The sequence below is a fragment of the Siphateles boraxobius genome, unplaced genomic scaffold (assembly GCF_051911475.1).
Source record: "Siphateles boraxobius isolate OS27281-9 unplaced genomic scaffold, OSU_SipBor_1 118, whole genome shotgun sequence".
Lineage (NCBI taxonomy): Eukaryota > Metazoa > Chordata > Actinopteri > Cypriniformes > Leuciscidae > Siphateles > Siphateles boraxobius.
In genome coordinates, this window is record NW_027508720.1 from 330,314 (window position 1) to 342,843 (window position 12,530).

General features: G+C 39.4%; 1 protein-coding gene and 1 long non-coding RNA gene across 4 annotated transcripts in view; one reads left to right on the forward strand and one right to left on the reverse strand.

Moving 5' to 3' along the window:
• The window catches only part of klc4 (kinesin light chain 4), a 49,241-nt gene extending 37,274 nt beyond the window's left edge, over positions 1-11,967 (reverse strand). Inside the window, exon 1 of one of the 3 annotated variants that reach the window (XM_077202247.1) lies at positions 11,800-11,967. The gene's annotated coding sequence lies outside the window, so the exon portion shown is untranslated. The remainder of the gene's footprint in view (positions 1-11,799) is intronic. The other 2 variants (XM_077202255.1, XM_077202264.1) reach the window with 2 other exon arrangements.
• On the forward strand, positions 1,505-3,111 carry LOC143710996 (uncharacterized). The gene is made up of 3 exons (XR_013194717.1): positions 1,505-1,568; positions 2,197-2,431; positions 3,060-3,111. It is a non-coding gene; the product is annotated as an uncharacterized LOC143710996 (long non-coding RNA).
• Positions 11,968-12,530: the final 563 nt, after the last annotated feature.

Sequence of the window (12,530 nt, forward strand, 5' to 3'; positions counted from 1 at the left end):
CAGAGCAGAGTAGACCAATCACAACAGACTGGATCATCTGACCAATCAGAGCAGAGTAGACCAATCACAACAGACTGGACCATCTGACCAATCAGAGCAGAGTAGACCAATCATAACAGACTGGGTCATCGGACCAATCAGAACAGAGTAGACCAATCATAACAGACTGGACCATCTGACCAATCAGAACAGACTGAGTCTTCTGACCAATCAGAACAGACTGGGTCATCTGACCAATCAGAGCAGAGTAGACCAATCACAACAGACTGGGCCATCTGACCAATCAGAGCAGAGTAGACCAATCACAACCGACTGGATCATCTGTTCAATTAGAGCAGAGTACAGCATTCACCACAGACTGAGTCTTCTGACCAATCAGAACAGACTGGGTCATCTGACCAATCAGAGCAGAGTAGACCAATCACAACAGACTGGATCATCTGACCAATCAGAGCAGAGTAGACCAATCACAACAGACTGGGTCATCTGACCAATCAGAGCAGAGTAGACCAATCATAACAGACTGGACCATCTGACCAATCAGAGCAGAGTAGACCAATCACAACAGACTGGGTCATCTGACCAATCAGAGCAGAGTAGACCAATCACAACAGACTGGGTCATCTGACCAATCAGAGCAGAGTGGGCCAATCACAACAGACTGGATCATCTGACCAATCAGAGCAGAGTAGACCAATCACAACAGACTGGGTCATCTAATCAATCAGAGCAGAGTAGACCAATCACAACAGACTGGGTCATCTGACCAATCAGAAACAGAGTAGACCAATCACAACAGACTGGGTCATCTGACCAATCAGAACAGAGTAGACCAATCATAACAGAATGAGCCATCTGACCAATCAGAGCAGAGAAGACCAATCACAACAGACTGGGTCATCTGACCAATCAGAGCTGAGTAGACAAATCACAACAGACTGGGTCATCTGACCAATCAGAGCAGAGTAGACCAATCAGAACAGACAGGGTCATCTGACCAATCAGAGCAGAGTAGACCAATCACAGCAGACTGGGTCATCTGACCAATCAGAGCAGAGTAGACCAATCACAACAGACTGGGTCATCGGTTCAATTAGAGCAGAGTACAGCATTCACAACAGACTGGGTCATCTGACCAATCAGAGCAGAGTAGACCCATCTTAACAGACTGGGTCATCTGACCAATCAGAGCAGGGTAAACCAATCACAACACACTGAGTCATCTGATCAATCAGAGCAGAGTAGACCAATCACAACAGACTGGACCATCTGACCAATCAGAACAGACTGAGTCTTCTGACCAATCAGAACAGACTGGGTCATCTGACCAATCAGAGCAGAGTAGACCAATCACAACAGACTGGATCATCTGACCAATCAGAGCAGAGTAGACCAATCACAACAGACTGGACCATCTGACCAATCAGAGCAGAGTAGACCAATCATAACAGACTGGGTCATCTGACCAATCAGAGCAGGGTAAACCAATCACAGAGTCATCTGACCAATCAGAGCAGAGTAGACCAATCACAACAGACTGGACCATCTGACCAATCAGAACAGACTGAGTCTTCTGACCAATCAGAACAGACTGGGTCATCGGACCAATCAGAGCAGAGTAGACCAATCACAACAGACTGGGCCATCTGACCAATCAGAGCAGAGTAGACCAATCACAACCGACTGGATCATCTGTTCAATTAGAGCAGAGTACAGCATTCACAACAGACTGAGTCTTCTGACCAATCAGAACAGACTGGGTCATCTGACCAATCAGAGCAGAGTAGACCAATCACAACAGACTGGATCATCTGACCAATCAGAGCAGAGTAGACCAATCACAACAGACTGGGTCATCTGACCAATCAGAGCAGAGTAGACCAATCATAACAGACTGGGTCATCTGACCAATCAGAGCAGGGTAAACCAATCACAACACACTGAGTCATCTGACCAATCAGAGCAGAGTAGACCAATCACAACAGACTGGACCATCTGACCAATCAGAGCAGAGTAGACCAATCACAACAGACTGGGTCATCTGACCAATCAGAGCAGAGTAGACCAATCACAACCGACTGGATCATCTGACCAATCAGAGCAGAGTAGACCAATCACAACAGACTGGGTCATCTGACCAATCAGAGCACAGTAGACCAATCATAACAGAAAGGGCCATCTGACCAATCAGAGCAGAGTAGACCAATCACAATAGACTGGACCATCTGACCAATCAGAGCAGAGTAGACCAATCACAACAGACTGGGTCATCTGACCAATCAGAGCAGAGTAGACCAATCACAACAGACTGGGCCATCTGACCAATCAGAGCAGAGTAGACCAATCACAATAGACTGGACCATCTGACCAATCAGAGCAGAGTAGACCAATCACAACAGACTGGACCATCTGACCAATCAGAACAGACTGAGTCTTCTGACCAATCAGAACAGACTGGGTCATCGGACCAATCAGAGCAGAGTAGACCAATCACAACAGACTGGGCCATCTGACCAATCAGAGCAGAGTAGACCAATCACAACCGACTGGATCATCTGTTCAATTAGAGCAGAGTACAGCATTCACAACAGACTGAGTCTTCTGACCAATCAGAACAGACTGGGTCATCTGACCAATCAGAGCAGAGTAGACCAATCACAACAGACTGGATCATCTGACCAATCAGAGCAGAGTAGACCAATCACAACAGACTGGGTCATCTGACCAATCAGAGCAGAGTAGACCAATCATAACAGACTGGGTCATCTGACCAATCAGAGCAGGGTAAACCAATCACAACACACTGAGTCATCTGACCAATCAGAGCAGAGTAGACCAATCACAACAGACTGGACCATCTGACCAATCAGAGCAGAGTAGACCAATCACAACAGACTGGGTCATCTGACCAATCAGAGCAGAGTAGACCAATCACAACCGACTGGATCATCTGACCAATCAGAGCAGAGTAGACCAATCACAACAGACTGGGTCATCTGACCAATCAGAGCACAGTAGACCAATCATAACAGAAAGGGCCATCTGACCAATCAGAGCAGAGTAGACCAATCACAATAGACTGGACCATCTGACCAATCAGAGCAGAGTAGACCAATCACAACAGACTGGGTCATCTGACCAATCATAGCAGAGTAGGAGGAGGGGTTTAGAATGACCAGATCCTTTATTGAATTGTTTCAGACACTGTGAGAAAAGATGCTGCAATTAATATTGTGAGAGCATTGTTTTTGAACTTAAATACATTTAAACATATTAGGAGACTCAAAAACATATTAGGAACCATCGAAATAGCATGATAGGGGCACTGTATATTATTAATCACATTTATCTTGTATTCAACAGTCCAACCAATTAACCACTAATTTTTCAGTTCTTCTGAAACCACCAAATCACAGCTGCATCTGCTAAAAGCAGTCAATACTTCCTGTCAAACAATTATTTGAAGCTTCACTCCAAAATAGTAGTTATAAGCTTTAAAATCTGCTGGTTGTGGAGCATTTACACCCTGAATCCCAGTCAACATCAGTCTCATGCTGTGATACCCACTCATTCAGCCTCCACAGGTCATGTGATCCCGCTGAATCAATACTGCCTTGCATCTAACACTGACCCATCACAAGAGGGATAATAGTCCGTTCCATCTCACAATAAGTAGAACAATGAATAAATGTGTTATGTAAGCAATAAGGTACAAGAGGCTGTGCTGTATCGTGACTTATTCACAATACAGCACTGGAACAAGTACTACCTTATAATTTTTTTTTTAAACGGTTAGCACACAATACAAATATTAAAGCCATATATATATATATATATATATATATATATATACATATATATATATGCAACTTTCATGAAGTATAAAATCACTAAAAGCCTTCCTTAAGCCTAATTTATACTTCTGCGTCGAACTTACGCCGTAGCTACGTCGTAGGCTGTGTGTAGCGCGCGTACCCTTCGGCGTACCCTGACGTGCACCTCAACAAAAATGTAACAACGTGTCAATTCTACGCGGATGCAAGCACTGTGATTGGTCTGCTAGAACCCCTCCCTCGGGTTTCACATGCTCCCTCTGCATGTGTAATTGCGCGTCAACGCGGACAACGACGCAGAAGTATAAATGAAAACCAACGAGTAGTGTATAGCGTAGGGGCTCTGGCGTAGGTCCGATGCAATAGTATAAATCAGCCTTTACGGTGGAAAAAATAGTCCCTGACCGTAAACAGCAACAGAGGTTACATACATTATTTTGACATTAGATGGCGGCAAATACTGTCTTTATGAGTGAGTCAGTCAGTAGAGAAGACTTTTATATAGAAAGGACTCAAACTTGTGAACACCTGAAAAGCAAGACGCAACTGACACATGACTAGCGTGTCACGGGTAAACCCCTTAAGGCTTAACCGTTAAAAGGACAAGATATCGCAGCGGACATTCAATCAGATTTTTAATAAATATGTCTGACCTGAAGGAAAATGCTAAATCTACTGTAAATGCAGGTACACTTACTTTCTTAATCTTTCACAATACTCTACTCTACTCTCCTAGCTTCAATGAACTATCAATGAGAACAGTTGTAGCTCCGCCCCTTTTCAGCGCTGCGCTCGTTGTCTTTTGTCTTCCGGTCTGTATTTTCACAGCGATCCTGCGTATTTATGAATGAACGGCTCGTTTTAAAATCTTCCCGGTCTACTGAAATTTGTTAAGACATCTGCTTTAAACATTACAATGCTCATGATAACTTTCAATAACTCTACAATAAGTAAATCCACTTCAAAAGCTAATTACTCCTGGACAGCAATGCCATAGAAATGAGCGACCGCAAAACCGGAAGTTCAAAGACAATAATCTAAAGATGGCTGCGCGCTCGTGTCTCTGGCGCATAAAGTCTATAGGACTGACCTGAAGAAAAATGCTATAGCCTATCAACTGTGTTCACTCGTTCTCTCACAATACTCTACTCTAGCTTCAATGAACAATATCAATGAGAACAAACAGATTTACGTTGCTAAGAGTGGTTGCTAGGGGTGTTCGGTAGTGATACATTGAACCAATGGGCCATAGTTGTTTAACACTTTATTGACCAATCAGAATCAAGGATTGGAACTAACCGTTTTATAGAATGCATCAACAGGCTTTAACAAAACAGTTTGATGAAATTAAACACTATACAAAGAATAATATTCTTTCATATTCACATCTTTTCATATCATGACATATTGGTTAATGTGGCTATACCTTTTATATGTTGATTTCCACAATGCAAATCATTTACTTGGAAGTTAAACCTTGCTCTGATAGTCCTCTTTTAAAAATGAACCAGAACGGAACAACTAAGGCCAGCCACAGCTTTTAGAAGAAAAAAATCTCCCATTGAGACTTTCTATGTAAACTACAGCATCAGTTGGGGAATGCCAGGCTGAAATACACTACACAACTGTTGTATATTTCACAGTAATAAACTTCAGAGAACTCGACGTTGATCTATATACGTTTATTACAACCTTCTAGCAACCCTTCTTCGTGGCATTTATGCCCTACTGGGCAACTAGTACCTTAGTGACACCTACTATTCGTATGTATTTCAATATACCACATATTCCCCTTTTGTGAAAGAACAAAGATTTGGATTAAACTAAAAAATATATAACAAAGCACAGAACACAAGAAAACCAACAGTTCTGAATGTCAACAACATGCATAGCATTAAATCACTGAATATTTCAAAAAGTATGCAATTTAATAACTCAAATGTTTAACCTGCTTCCAGTCACTGGAAAAGGGTGAACAAGTCTTTTTTCAACATGAAAACAAAATATAACAACATAAATGTCTTAAATGCAACAAAAAACGCAAAAGCAACTGTTCTTTCAGTACTGCCATAACACTGGGTAAGCACAGAACCAACGCTATAATCTGAAGCATCCGTTGTGACTGTCGTCTTACAGAAGGATCAAATAATGCAAGGTCTGGGCTAGCAGTGTTAAGATTTTTCACACGACTGAAATGTTCCTGAGCCTCCTCTGTCCAGCAAAAGCCATTACACCTTCGGAGCAGTGCACGGAGAGGTTCCACCAATGCCGCAAAATTGGGAATGAATTTGGGATACCAGCCGGCAAGACCCAAAAAAGTACGCAAGGACTGCGCATCATGAGGAGCTGGTGATTGTTGTATAGCCAGAATATGATCTGGATTTGGATGCACGCCTGAAGCCGAAATAACATGGCCAAGAAAGGGGTAGCTCAGTTTTCCTGAATCCTGAAGTGTCACTTTTCCTCATTAAGCTTCAAACCAATGCTTTGCAAACGCCAAAGTACAGCTTGAAGTCGTTTCTCATGTACCTCTGGATTCTCACCATTGACAATGATGCCATCTAAATAGCATTACACACCATCCTGACCAGCCAAAATTTGAGACATCATTCTTTGAAAAGCACTTGGTGCTGAGGCCAGACCGTAAGGGACACGTGTGAAATTATAGAGTCCATCAATGGTAACGAAAGCTGTCAGATCCCTTGCATTCTGGAGATCTATTGTAGAGAACATTGAAGTCCCACGTAGTTCTGTAAAAACTTCCTCAATATGTGGCAAATGGCTTAGTTTGGCTCTCTTAAATCAACACAAAGTCGAATTCCTCCAGATTTCTTTTGAATGACACCCAAGGTGTCCCTTCAGATTCTAGCCTCTGTAGCTCTTGCGAGACTGCATCTCTCACTGCGAACGCCAATCTGCGCAATTTCTGTTGTATTGGCGGCACATCTGAACGCACATTTGTACTTTATGTACAAAGCCAGCAGCCACACTCAAGGGCTCAAGACTAAAATGTCTATACTATATAGCCATACAGTGCTCACACTCTCCGTGTTCATTAGTTTAAGTTCTGTCTGAGAGTCCTGTCTAATATGATATTAGATAGAACTGTTATAAATAGAAAGTAGACAGTATATGCAAAGTTATTAGCGTATGCCGTGTGGTTGATGTCCAGTGTTGCTGAGCAGAAATACATAATCATGTTTCTCCAGGTCACCTCAAAGTTGTGTTGCATTTTCTCCTCAGCGTAAAGGTTAAGAGGTTCATCTATCACTGTTTTCCATGTTCATAGAGTTTCTGGAGTAAATATATATAGGCTATAATCTGTGTGTTTACACTGCCTGTTTAAAAATGGCGGGTTCTAGTGTTTCGCATGCATTCGGCCAGTCAGCGTTTACTAACGTCACGGATAGTTCCTACAGCGCTGGTTTAGATCCAACTCTGAAGTAGGAGATAATTTAGCCTAGTTCCTCCAAAAGGAGTTCCTAGTTCCTAAGTCCGGAAACTTCTGCCAATAGTTCTAGGAACTATGAAAAGGTTCATAAAACACGTTTTCAAAAGTTTGTGTTTTAAGGCCTCTAAAAAAATCCCAGAAAATATCAAAATCGCACACAGTAAAGCTTGGTGCATAAGTAGCAGAATTTTAAAATTGATTGCAAACCTAAAATTGGGCTTTCTTGAATCTTGTAAGCACTGTAGCCACTGCATTTGAACCAGCTAAAGACAGCGCCTGTATAATGCCTGTTCTGTAGTGTAAGCCAGCCTTTCCCGAACTAACCCAGGCAACCCTCTCGGATATCCATGGCAACAGAAACAGAAACAGAAATAGAACACAAAAATTGAGTCAGTGCAAAATCTGGACAACACAAGTACGTGTGCAGGCAGACATGGACATCTGATGGACATTAATAATGTTAACAAAGATTAATACACAAATATATTGCTCATTGTCAGTTAAAGTTTATATATTAACTAATAGGACATTATTTAAAGTGTTACCAGATTTACTTTACTCCAAATATATACTTTTTTTATTTTTCTCCTGAAGTAAATTATGACCTGGATGGTTTTTCAAGAGATTAAACTTCATAAAGATAAGGAAAGACTGCTTTTGACAGATACTGAATCCTCTTCCACATCTTTCCAGGTGTCTGAGGACAAGAATTTCAAGAATAACCCATCAACAAAAGCTCCTGGAGAATCTTTCGTCACAACCATTATTTCCACATGGCGATTCAGTTCTTAAACCGCTCCATGTCTTGTGACTGTAACTACAGCGAATTAAGATTTCAATCAAAGCTTTGATTCCCTTGTTGCTGAAAACGTATTCAAACACAGCTACTACATGCTCAGTATTTTGTTTCTTGAGAAACCACAGCCAGCTTTATGATTCATCAAAGCCTCGTCTAAATATCTGTTGAGTCAATGGGGAAGGGTTTCTTTCCTAAATGTCTCAGTGTTTGAACTCAATAACAGTCTAGAACTAGCTTGATTTATGGCCTTTTATGCTTATTACAGACAAGTCCTTACGTGAAAGCTTCAAACGCATCTGGGTCATTGACAAAGAGTGGCCATGATGAAAAAAACACATTTTAAAAGACTCTTATGCCATTTTCAACATATTTAAATTCCTTACACCTCAAACGTGATTATATAGGCCTACTGTTATTTTTATTTATAATTATCATTACACATTAAGGGAGCCACACCACATGACATTTTACAACCTGAACTAATTGTCATAAAAAGATAAATTGTTTTAAGAAACCTTTTAACCTTGACACAAAGTCATAATGGTCTGCAAGAATCTTCTCTATGAAATCATTTCCTGTTTTATGTATTTTTCTGTACGTTTCTGTTGGTTGCACCAAATTACTGCGAATTGGCAACATTATTCATCAATTAATACTATTGTTTTTATTTTATATATTTTGTTAAGATATTATATTTATTATGGCAAACTATTTTTCTTTTCAACAATTTCATTTGTTTAATGAGGCTTTTTCTTCATTATGATATCAGGATTTTTTTTACTTTATGCCCTCCAAAGAAATTGCTAGTAAATTTCTCAAATAATTGGAGGTGGAACGATTGAGGCTGAGGACGCTAACATTAGTAGCACCTCAAGAGGTTAAAACCATGTGACAAAAACACAGGTCAGCCCAACTCAAATGTTTAATGTCACTATTGCCATCTATTTGCATTAGTTTATTATATCCAGCTGGTCGCTTTTATGCATTCGTTATGCAGCGAAGTTGCATATTTAAAGCTAGTGACGTGAGAAAGCCAACTGTATCGTCATGCAGCCAACAGAAACATGTAAATAAATCAGAAACACATTCGATTTCAGTGTTTTTACCAGACTGATCTCATGAAATGGCGTATGTATGACACGCCAATTCGTATTTCCATTTTTGGCGTGCTATCAACACGCATAAACGCTTTTCAGCGTGTTTATCAACGCCTTTGACTTAACGTTATATTACTGTATTATGTATATATAGATATATGACCTACCCCAACCCCGTCCCTAAACCTACCCGTCACTGGGGTTAATACCATTTATGAGTGTTCTCCTACCATCCTAGGAAAAAAAAGATCGCTCCACAGATGTAGATATAGATTTTGCTTCGTTTCGCTCGGACATTTAACGGCGTACACATACACGCGGAATCACTCGGACATTTAATGGTGTAGACATACACGCAAAAGATTTCGGCGTGGACATACACGCGGATAGCTCAAAATGCGTATAGATAACACGCCACTTGACTTGAAAGTGGCGTGTATGTTTACGCAAAGTCATGATGTCAAGTTGGTTTTTACTGTACATCGTTACTGTACATATTTCGTTATTTAGATTAGGCATCAAGTTTTCTATAATAGAAGCAAAAGTGTGAGAGTATACATACAATATGTGTCTAATTTCTACACTATGGTGTTTGTGTAGATATTTAAAGATGGCCATCTGTAGACTAAGTTTGGATTTATATGAAATAGTAAGACTTTACAATAAGAGTCCGTTTGTAACATTAGCTAAGGTTAATAAAAGTATTGTTCATTTGTTGATTTCAGCATTTCCTAGTACATTTTTACATTTTAAAGTTGTATCTCTTAAAATTTGTTTATGGACTATGAACTAACACGAATGATGCATTTTTTATATTTAAATATAAAGTAAATTTTTATGGTTCAGTACTCTTTTAATTCTTTTGTAATAAGGTTCAGCAGTATTTTATGTGTTATGTTTGTTTTCATTCTGTATCCACTTTAAAAACTATCGATTATAACGATTGAATAATCGTTATCGGCCAGCGCGGGTCAACCTAGTTATCGTTACCGGTAAAATCCACTATTAGTCGATGTCTACAAATAATTGCAAAGAAATTGCAACTACATTGAATCAGTGTGTTTGATGGGTATGCCAGTCTTGTTTATTAATAGTGAAATTTGCTTATTGTGTATGGTAATATTGTTTACATTTTGTGATTTAAGATGTTAAACTGTGTACTGTGCCATTACTTATATAGGTGAAATGACATTTTCACCTATTTAGAAGATATAAAAACTCATCGATATGAAAATTTAGGCAGATACGGTAACCGATAAATCTTTCAGATCTGATAACCGATATATTAGCCGATAAATCAAAATTTTTATATAATTTTAGAGAGCTTGATTATAAAAAGTCTCACCATTGAAATCCATGTCCCAAGCACACAATTATAATGATGTTCTCGTTATAATGTTATGTAGCCTTGTAGGGAACCAAAAGCATCATGGAGAACAGTGTGCATCTGTGTCTCAGCTGAAGGAAATCATCCATTATTTATCGGCTTTAATATATCGGCTACATTTTCTAATTGGGACGATAATAATAATAAAAATGAACATGTATTGGCCGATACCGATATGGTGGGCGATATATCGTTCATCCCCTTTTTGACAGAACATCCTAGGAACCGCCACTCATATTATCTTCTGGAAATGTAAAAATCAAGTTAAACCATTAAAACCAGATCAACCAGAGAGAAAACAGCACATACAATAATTTGTGCCCTAGTGTACTTGGCCAGATCCTGCTCTGACATGAGTTTACATTAGTAGATGTTAGTGAGCATGTATTGTAGCTGGTGGCTCTTATCTAGACTGCATTATTGACATGCACTGTTTGCTGAACTGAGGAGTGGCAGCGTCTACATGCACTAAACCTCTTCCTCCTGATGTAGAAATGTGCCGGCGGGGATGTTAGACACACGAGAGAACAAGAAAAACTAGAAAAAAATGAAAGTCTAGGTTTTTATTGTAGTTTAAGTCCTACTTTTACAAACTGTATTATTGGTACAAACTGAATTATTGGTGTAACCTGTAGTCAGGTCATATATATTTGAAAATGTCTGTATAAAACTAACTAATAAATGTTACTGCATGAGGAAGTATTTTAAAAACACGACCAAACATTACAAGCAGCAGAAAATAATGTGTTTGCATGATGATATAATAGCCATTGCGTGTATAGGGTGTTGTCGGAGACAGTAAATATTATTATCTACTGTACTGAGTGTTTAGACTATGAAAGTGTAGGTGTTAGAGTATGCAATAATAGGCATTAGATCTGCTGTAATACTGTACCAGGTGTTTATGTAGGCCTACTGTATATAGGGTGTTGTCCTGATGCATGAGACAGTCAGTCCATAGGTCACTGTCTGAGTTTATGACACTGTCCAAATAACCCAACCCAACCACACACACACTCGATATTACTTATAATAACACAACACACAAAGAGATAAAAACGCGATCTAAACAAATCCGTATCCCCTTTACTTACATAACACACACTCATTTAAATGTAATCCTACTGATTTTTACAGTATGCTTACCTCAGATTATTAACACTATGCAAATAATCGGCATGTGTATTATAACAAAGACACTCTTTGATGCTCATTAACATATCAAAACATACCTGCAACGATCAATGCTCCGTTCACTGCGACTGATGTATTAAATCAAGGGCAAACAAAGAGAAAATACATCATATATCCAGAACCGGACTAGGAGAGGTCAGGATCACCGAGAACTGGACCGGCACTGCGCACTTTCTGCGGCTGCGCTCAACCAATCATACTATGGCGAAGGACTGGTTCATTAATATTAATGAGGTGGCGTGACGGCCGTACCCGATTGGCTGAAAGGCAGTAAGTGGGTGGCACTTCGATTGTTATGGGCTTGATTATGAATATTAATGAGAATGTATGAGTGGACATTCCATGAAGATTACCAAGCAACGTCAAACGTAACAATCAATATACATAAATTGGGCCTTGAGAGGAAAAAGTCAGATAATTTACTTCATAAATCATGTCGAGCTGGAAATGCACTTATAGTTTAGATTTTTTTTATTTTAATAGAAAAAATAGCCTACATGTGAATGAGACTTATTTTATTAGCCTATATTCATTACTACTCAGCATTATTAATTTCGGGATTCGAATTTATAGAGCGAAAGGTATTTACAAGAATCCCGAAAGGAATAATACTCTCGCCATCATTTTTGTGTGACGGATGACATCAGATCACAGTTTAGTTTTAATTTTAGTGCCATCTGCTGGCAGAACACAATACAATCCAATATTATAAATATTAGTGTGTATCAAATATTAATACATAAATGTAATTAAAGCATAAAATCAAATT